Source organism: Scylla paramamosain, chromosome 1 (genome assembly GCF_035594125.1).
Source record: "Scylla paramamosain isolate STU-SP2022 chromosome 1, ASM3559412v1, whole genome shotgun sequence".
Classification (NCBI taxonomy): domain Eukaryota; kingdom Metazoa; phylum Arthropoda; class Malacostraca; order Decapoda; family Portunidae; genus Scylla; species Scylla paramamosain.
This window is the reverse complement of record NC_087151.1, coordinates 11,522,501-11,531,461: the sequence shown is the minus strand read 5'-3', so window position 1 is coordinate 11,531,461 and position 8,961 is coordinate 11,522,501.

The following is an 8,961-nucleotide window of genomic DNA, read 5'->3' as shown; positions in this document are numbered from 1 at the left end:
CCTGCATCTTTTGTTCCACATTACATTTCCTGTCTCCACTCACCGCTTCCCTGTTTTAATTTCTTCCTTTTATTTGGCTTACTTCTTATATTCCTCATTATTTCCATTTTCTTTACCTTTGCTTTCTAATTATTTTCCACCGCTTGCTTCATCAACGTCTTCCTTCCTCCTCCTCCTCCTCCTCCTCCTCCTCCTCCTCCTCCTCCTCCTCCTCCTCCTCCTCCGGTGACTCAGATGATGGGAATGGAGGGGCGGGGCAGTGGGTGGAGAGACCGGGGGTGTGATGGTGTTGGTGTTGGTGGTGGTGGTGGTGACGGAAAGGTGGAGATGACACAACAGGGGTCTGGCGGGGTGGTGGTGGTGGTGGTGGTGACAGAGATGTGACATTGGTTCTTTTGATATTGGTGTGAGATTAGTGGTGATGGTGATGACATGCCTAATAGGGTGGTGATGTGTGCGTGGGAGTGGTGGTGGTGATGGTGATGAGTGTGGTGGTGGTGACACAGATGTAATTATAGTGGTGATGGTTGTGAGAGGATGATGGTGGTGATGAGGTGGTCTCAGTGTGTGTGGGGGGGGGAGGGGAGGAGAAGGTAGTGGAGTTGGGGTTACTGTATCGTTTTTGTTGTTGTTGTTGTTGCTGCTGTTGTTGTTGTTGTTGTTCTTCTTCTAATTCTTCTTCTTATCGTTTTTGTTTTTGTTCTCCGTGCTCTGTCGTTTTTGTTCATGTTCATTTCCTTGTTCTTTTTTTTTTTTTTTAGGTAGTGGTTGTAGTGGTGATGGCGATTTCACTTCAGGAGCTGCCTTTTGTAGATCAACCGGTCTTTTGCAGTCTTTCCTATATCACATTCTTGTTATTGTGTCATTGTTATCGTTGTTGTAGGTGGTGGTAGTGTTTTTTTTTTGTTTTTTTTTTTGTTTTTTTTGATAGCGAAGGACTGGTGTTATTGTTGTTTTTGTGGTTGTTGTTGCTGATGGTGGTGGTGGTGGTGGTGGTGGTGGTGGTGATAGCGGTTATCGAGTCGTAAATATCGAAAACCCTGACCTCTTTCTTCTACAGGTAGCCCGGAAGTTGCCTCAGGTGTGTTGTGAGAAGGGAGGGGAATTCCGGTTTGCAGTAGTAGCAGTAGTAGTAGTAATAGTAGTAGTAGTAGTAGTAGTAGTAGTAGTAGTAGTAGTAGTATGTTGGTGATGGTAGAGCCAAGAGTAGCGGATGAAGCAGGAGATAAGCAGGAGGAGGAGGAAGAGGAAGAGGAGAAGGAGAAGGAGAGACGAGGAAACAGAATTTAGGTTAAGTCTGACTCCTGCTCATTATTCTTCCTTCCTGCGACCTCAAATTCCTTCATGATGGACTGATTGATTAATTGATGGCGCCGCGACAAGGGGGTCCTATGGTGCTGCATTTCCGTTATGAGTAAAGGATCAAAATTTACCCAGAAGATTATTGTTAGCTCTGCATCTTTAGAATTATTTCACGCTGTTTCTTTATTCTGGTTATTATTGTTGTTGTTGTTGGTGGTGGTGGTGGTGGTGGTGGTGGTGGTGGTTATTTTTTCCTTCGTTTTATCAGTTTTATTTATTTTTCTTTTTTTTTTTAGGAAGGAATGACATTTAAAGAGTTTTTTTTCTTCCTTCATTTATTTTTATGTTTCCAACGAGACGTGACTCTGAAGGAGGACTGAACTGTGAAGTTTCATATTAAAAACCATATAGGTGGCTTTTGGGAAGTGAGGTAGTAGTAGTAGTAGTAGTAGTAGTAGTAGTAGTAGTAGTAGTAAAATAATAATAATAATAATAATAATAATAATAATAATAATAATAATAATGATAATAATACTGTCACGACCACCAAAACCATTACATCCACCACGAAAGAAAAGAATCATAAAAAAAAAAGAAAATAATAATTATAATAAAATAGCGAAAATGCACAGACACAAGCCAAAAACACCAGACACGCACAGACACCAAAAGACACACAGAGGAAGAAAAACCCCAAACAGAGGCACCAGACGGACCTCAACACGACGTCACCACCAAACACAACTCGCTCCCCTCCCCTTTTCCCTCCCCTTTGTATCGTGGCATTAGAGTCTGGTAGGGGTGAGGGCGAGGGGAAGAGACCTGGGAGAGTGTTAGGGGGGAGAGAGGAGAAAGAGAGAGAGGAGAGAGAGAGAGAGAGAGAGAGAGGAGAGAGAGAGAGAGAGAGGAGAGAGAGAGAGAGAGAGAGAGAGAGAGAGAGGGAGAGAGATATGAGAGTCAAAAGGGAGAGACCTTGGTGAGTGTATGTACCTATTGGTTTTCTGTAGCAGTTGGCTGGTTGCAGTATACAAAATCTAAGGTACAGTCATGTGATTGTCTATGTATCTATATTTGCCTGGTTCACTGTGAGGGGCACGAGAGCAATTAGCGTGAGATCGAGAGTGAAGGGCGACACGGTGGCTGGGTGAAGGTGGAGCGTTACGAGGGGGCAAGGTGAAGGAGGGAGGCGACTGGAGTAAGTAGGGTAAGGAAGGGAGGAAGGAAGATGGGATGAGGTGAGGTGAGGGGAGTTGAGTAGAGTGAGGAAGGGGGGAAGTGAGTAGGGTGGCGTGGAAGGAGGGAGAGGACAGGAGTAGTGGGAGGTGAGGGAGGAAGGAGACAAAAGTAGGGTGAAGTGAGGGAGGGAGGAGAAAAGAGCAGGGTGAGGTGAGGGAGAGAAGGGGAATAGAGTAAATTAAGGTGAGTGAAGGGAGGAAATAGTAGGGTGAAGTGAAGGGAGGGAGGGGATGGGAGTAGTGGCAGGTGAGGGAGGGAGGAGACTAGAATAGGGTGAGAGGAGAGAGAGGCGAGGGGAGGGTTTAGTTCACACCGGCTTTAGGTATTCTTACACCCACTCACTCCCTTCCCTCCCGCTCTCCCGCTCTCCACCACCACCACCACCACCAGGCATTGTACATAAAGGAACACAAAGGAAAAGCCAACAGTTGACTATGGTTCACTTGAGGGAGGCGTTGACGGTGAAAAAAAAAAATTACCTTAATGGAAGAACGGAAAATGTAGAATAATAATAATGTTATATTCTATAGTTTTGTTTAAATTTGTTCTTGGTTTCTTACTTGGATTATCATTAGCAGTAGTAGTAGTAGTAGTAGTAGTAGTAGTAGTAGTAGTAGTAGTTGTTGTTGTTGTTGTTGTTGTTGTTGTTGTTTTATAATCCTCATCCCTCTATTGTTTTCCTCTCTCCTCCTCCTCCTCCTCCTCCTCCTCCTCCTCCTCCTCCTCCTCCTCCTCCTCCTCCTCCTCCTCCTCCTCCTCTTCCCTCCTTTCCCCTACCCCCCTCGTCCCCCTCTCATTTCCCCCCACCGCTGCAACCTCCAATACGGAAATAAAGAAGTAAGCAAGAGGACGAAGAAGGAAAAGAAAGCAATCTGTGCACATCAGTTGGAGTTCAGAGGGAAATAATGCAATTTTGGCAACACTTATCCCTCTCTCTCCTCTCCTCACCTCACCCTTTCTTGCACTCCCTGGTAATGGCTCTCCTCTCCACTTTCACCCACTCACTCACTCACTCACTCACTCACTCACTCACTCAGCGGAATTGATAACGCTCCCATCCATCACCTGACTTCAAAAAACGTTTCGTACCTCATCTTGTTCCCTTTAGCCTTGTTCTCCTCTCTCTCTCTCCCTCTCTCTCTCTCTCTGTCTCTTTCTTGCCTAGCCTAACTCCCCCCCGGTCTATTCTTGAAAAGATTCGCCTGCACCTGCCTTCCTAACCCCGCCTGCCAGATGGATGCATTACGGTCGCTGCAAAAGTTTAAGCAAAGAACACTCGGCACTCCGTTATGTGGGTCTTCTAATTATACTGCGTGCCTCGCTCTGCATATCGCCCTCAGTCTCTTTTCAGCTCTTGCCTCAGCTCTCCGCCACTCAGTATCCACGTGCCTGCCTGCCTGCCTGCTTGCCTGCCTGTCTGCTTGTATCTCCCTCCCTCCCTCCCTCCCTCCCTCCCTCTTTCTCTCTTCATGTTGTCACCCGCAGTATAGCAAGCCAGAGTAGTGGTGTCAAAACAATTCAATCAGGGTAGGGAGAGAGAACGAGAGGCATAGAGAGGGAGGAAAAAAAGCGAGGGAGGTATCTACGTAATGAGGTTTCTAAAGTTCATAACAGTTTCCAAGTATCAGCATAATTATGTTTACGAAAAGGCCCGCGAGTTATGGTGATTTGCGTGGGTGATTTTTCTTTTTTTTTTCTTCTTTTTTTTTTTCTTTCCTTCGTTCTTGTCTTTCCCTCCCCTTCCCTCGAGGTGATGAGAAGTAGCTTGGAGTGAAAAACTTCTATTAGTAAAGAACGAGAGTGGTATACTGGATCTGATCACCTTCGTTCAACTCAGCTTACTGTCTCTCTCTCTCTCTCTCTCTCTCTCTCTCTCTCTCTCTCTCTCTCTCTCTCTCTCTCTCTCTCTCTCTCTCTCTCTCTCTCTCTCTCTCTCTCTCTCTCTCTCTTTAGGGAAGTAGTTTAAGAATTACATATATTCCTTCCTTTTTTCCTGGATAGGTCTATAAAATAAACAATAAAGGGGTGAAATTTGAATATCTCTTCACCTTCCCTAGTTCAATTCTACTTTTTTCTCGCAATTTCTTCCGGAACGCTATTTTGTTGAGGAGCATTTAAATATTATATACATTTACTATTTCTCTTTTCCTCTACGTTTATGTGATTTTTTTTCTTTTATAAATGAAGAGCTTTGAATTTAAAATCCCTTCATCTTTTTTTTTCCAGTTCAATTTGTCTTTTTCTAATGATCTATGATTTTTTTTTTACTTTTTATTTATATTTATCGTTTATCTTTTTTTTTTTATCAATCTTAAAACATGTAACATTTTTTTTTTTTTAAGTACGTATATGTATCAACTATTTTGCTGAGCCTCGATACGCGTTTCTTTAATGAAGAGCGTAATATTTAAAATTCCACCATCTTTTTCTCCTCTTTTTTTTTTTTTTCAATAACCTGTCCCAAGGCTCTTATAGTCGAGGTTAAACGGGAAACATTTTTTGAAAGTGCGTGCGCTCCTTCCTTCCCTTCGCCTCGGGGTGTAAAATTAATGAAGGGGCAGAATTTTTTAACTACTATATAGATAATGCATAACCCGCTGTTCCGTACTCCATGCCCTGGCCAGGCTACAGTACACCCGCCTCACCAACTGTAGCCAACGGGACGGAGAGAAAAACATTATCAGTTGTTTCCCCATTATTTCCTAAGTGCAAGATACAATGATAGACTTGGACTTAGAGAGGCTGTATGTGTGTGTGTGTGTGTGTGTGTGTGTGTGTGTGTGTGTGTGTGTGTGTGTGTGTGTCATGCGTAATGATAATAGGTGAGGCTGGTGTTGGGGCATCGAGGGGCAGTGACAGCGGGACAGGAGCGAGTGAGGCCAAGATAAACTGACACTGAGAGAAGAGGCGAGAGCATCAACTATTTCCACGAGTGCCAACTGGAATAACAAACGAGCAGCGGACAGAAATAAGTGGAGGGAGAGCTCAGAGAGATCCGAACGTGAAATAACTGCTGTCATGCCGTGATGGATGTAAAAGACAACACAGTTAATGCGTCTTCCACGACATAATGTAATGCTGTCATTTGAAACCCGGGGACCGATGTATAGTTATCACTGTTCCCACGAAGGCTGATCGCTGTGTTTCATTATTTTATTATGAAACCCCTATTAATTTTCCTCGCCATCATCTCTTATACACTTTTCCTCATTAAAGCTTGCTTCATCCATCCATCATCCGTCAGAGGGCGCCTCAGCGTCCCCGCCCAAAGCGAGGGACGCTGCGTGTAAGACAGAGATTAATACAAGACTAAGATGATCAGACACTCAACGAATATTTGAAGTAACTGCATTTCTTTTTTTTTTTCATAGTTTCTGTGGAGGCTGACTCGCTTTGCCCTCCTAATTGGGAAGCTTCGCCCTTCCAAAGAGACAATTCTTCAAAGAGCAGCTCTGATCCAGTTAACAAACCCCTCCAGTCATGGCTTGGAATGATAATGCTTTGGATCCGGTGCCCTCGGTGTGGACTGATGGTTACAATAATTTTTGGCGCCGGAACAACGAAGTCATGCAGAGCGTACGTCTCCCAGCCACTGAACTGTTCACTCTCAAAGGGGAACGTACTGCATCTGGTGTGATTTAAACTCGTTTTCTACGAGGCAACACTCCGCGTTATGTAATTTTGATTGTTTGGATAGTGTTCTTTGTAGAGTGGCTGGAAATTAGTGAGACATGTAGTGCCGATCCCTTCCCCATCACCTTAAAGGAAAGGTCTTCAGAATGCCTTGCAAACTGGTGGGCAGGACAACTCTCTTTAAAGGAAAAGAGTGAGGGATTAGGTGTTCTTGGTAAAGAGGTTGGAGGACCATTTCATCTGTCTACGCGGAGTGGTTGGATTCATGTCATGACGGCGGCGAGGTGAAGCTGGACACAAGCCAGCTACAGTGCGGCCACATTGAGCAAGTGACCCGTGCTGACGGAAACGGGATCTCGATGTGCAAGCCACAGTAGGTTTGGCGAAAAGTGAGAAAAACTTATCTCTAAACTGACCGATGTACTGAAGGTGGAGCTTCGGCATCTCTTCAAGGCGACGACACACAGCGAGAGAGAGAGAGAGAGAGAGAGAGAGAGAGAGAGAGAGAGAGAGAGAGAGAGAGAGAGAGAGAGAGAGAGAGAGCGCAATCACAGGAATATAAATAAATCAATGCAACATGAGTATTATTCCAGCAGCATGAAGAGGTGAAAAGTCCAGTATTTCAGTGTTCGAGCAGGATCATAATTTCACAAAGTCGATGATGTTCGATTGCATAATTTGTATCAAAATAACTTTATCACAGTCACAGGCTGTGTTGAAATACTATATCCATCAAACAACACACAATACCGCAGAAGGAGGCTCTGTTAATATCACTTCAATAGTTATCTTTTTTATTTTACACAGTAGAAACTTTCATATTTACGACTTTGTTACTTCATCGTCGTGTACTAGTAATAAATCAATTAGCAGCTTCATTTTTCTAATGTCCGTCTGAGAGAGAGAGAGAGAGAGAGAGAGAGAGACGGGTGTTTTTATGATTCTGAAGACAAATTAACAAGAGTTTCACATTATTAACAGGATAAACTCTCTTGAGAACCCGGATAATAGTCTCCGTGGCCTTTAAAAATAGGTGTGGTGAGAGAGCAAAGTGTCTCAGAATAGGGACCACAGAACCTCGAGGATATATATGTAGTACTCATGTATTTCTCTATGAAGGTGGGGAGAGGAAGGGATAGTCCACACACGCAGCTCTCTCTCTCTCTCTCTCTCTCTCTCTCTCTCTCTCTCTCTCTCTCTCTCTCTCTCTCTCTCTCTCTCTCTCTCTCTCTCTCTCTCTCTCTCTCTACGTCAGCAGGCCACAGATGTAGCAAAGTGTCCCATTTCCGACAAGTGTGAGTAACGATATCTTTCGGTTTCACACACACACACACACACACACACACACACACACACACACACACACACACACACACACACGCATGCATAACTGCAGAGAGACTTTTTTTTTCAGATTCTTATCAAGGCAGGCAACAGTAAAACCCATCAGAGCCTTGTATTGGAATTGGTAGGAGAATGAAGGCGCGGGGAAAGGAATAGAACTAGCATCATAATTATCAAGTATCTTAAAACGTTCTGTTCTCTCATCTGGAACGTTTTGAAAGGCAGCAGAAGTGTTTATTCGAGGTTTTGTGTGTGTTTTTTTATGGTGCAGAATATTTAACTATCACTGGTATAATGTAAACACTCTTGATAATCAGTGCATACGGTGATAAATGAAAGTTGATGTTTTTTTTTTTGTTTTTTTTTAAGTTTGAAAACAAATTCGAAAGAAAATGCTCGTCTGTGTGCACGTGATTCAGAATGGAAAGCGGTAATCGTACTTTTACACATTCACTCCTTACAGTTTCCCTCTCGTCTTGAGTCACCACTGCCACATACCAAAGTGCTGTTGAATAAAAGCAAAGGTGTGCACTTCTTCATCCATTTCCAGCATAAGAGGATTGGAGGATAGGCGTCCATTAGTGTAGCAGAGTTCTCTCCAGAGCAACTAGTGCCAGAGTAGCTGTTATTCGTCTATGCACGATGTAATGAAAAAAAAAAAAAAAGCCACATACCTAAATTCCAGGGACCTAAACACTAAGACAAAAAGTTTAGACCCAAAAAATCTACTTCTTTCTACAATTCTGTGGTCCTCTTCCTCTCCCTACTCCTCTCCTCCTCCACCAGCCACGCTTTAGAGTCAAACTTCGCCTAATCACCAACTTCCCTGTACAGAGCTGCTGATAAACTGATTGATTAGGCTGCCAATGAAATGGACTAAGCCCTCCTTCCATCCACCGTGCGTGCTTAGTCACACATCCACTCCCTCGATCAAAACTTTTCGTGACGCGGTAAAACATCATAACTCTCTTGACATTTTCTAGTGAGCATGAATAATTTATTTGACTTTTTTAATATAAGATCGGGAGAAGTGTGAGGCTGCCCAGAGTTCCATCCTAGCCGCCGCGCATGTGCAGTTATACATCCACTCCCTCCTCGATCGAACCTTCCTCTTGACTTGCAGTAAAATGGTAAAACGCTCCAACTCTTCTAATGACATTTTCAGGGAGCATGGATAATTTATTTACCTTTTTTTTTTATGTAAGAGGGATTCCTATGAACATAAGAGAATAAGGGAAGCCGCAAGAAGCCGTCAGGCCTACATGTGACAGTCCCTGAGCAAAGCATACTTACCATTTCCACCAATTATCCTCAACCATAAATTTGTATTATCTTCTTTCGTAGTTTCCTAGTGACTCAGCAGTAACACCCTGGTTCTCTGGCCAAGGCCGACAAGAAGACGGCAAAAGAAGGTCCATTGAAAATGCCAGTCCCAAAAGAGAATTG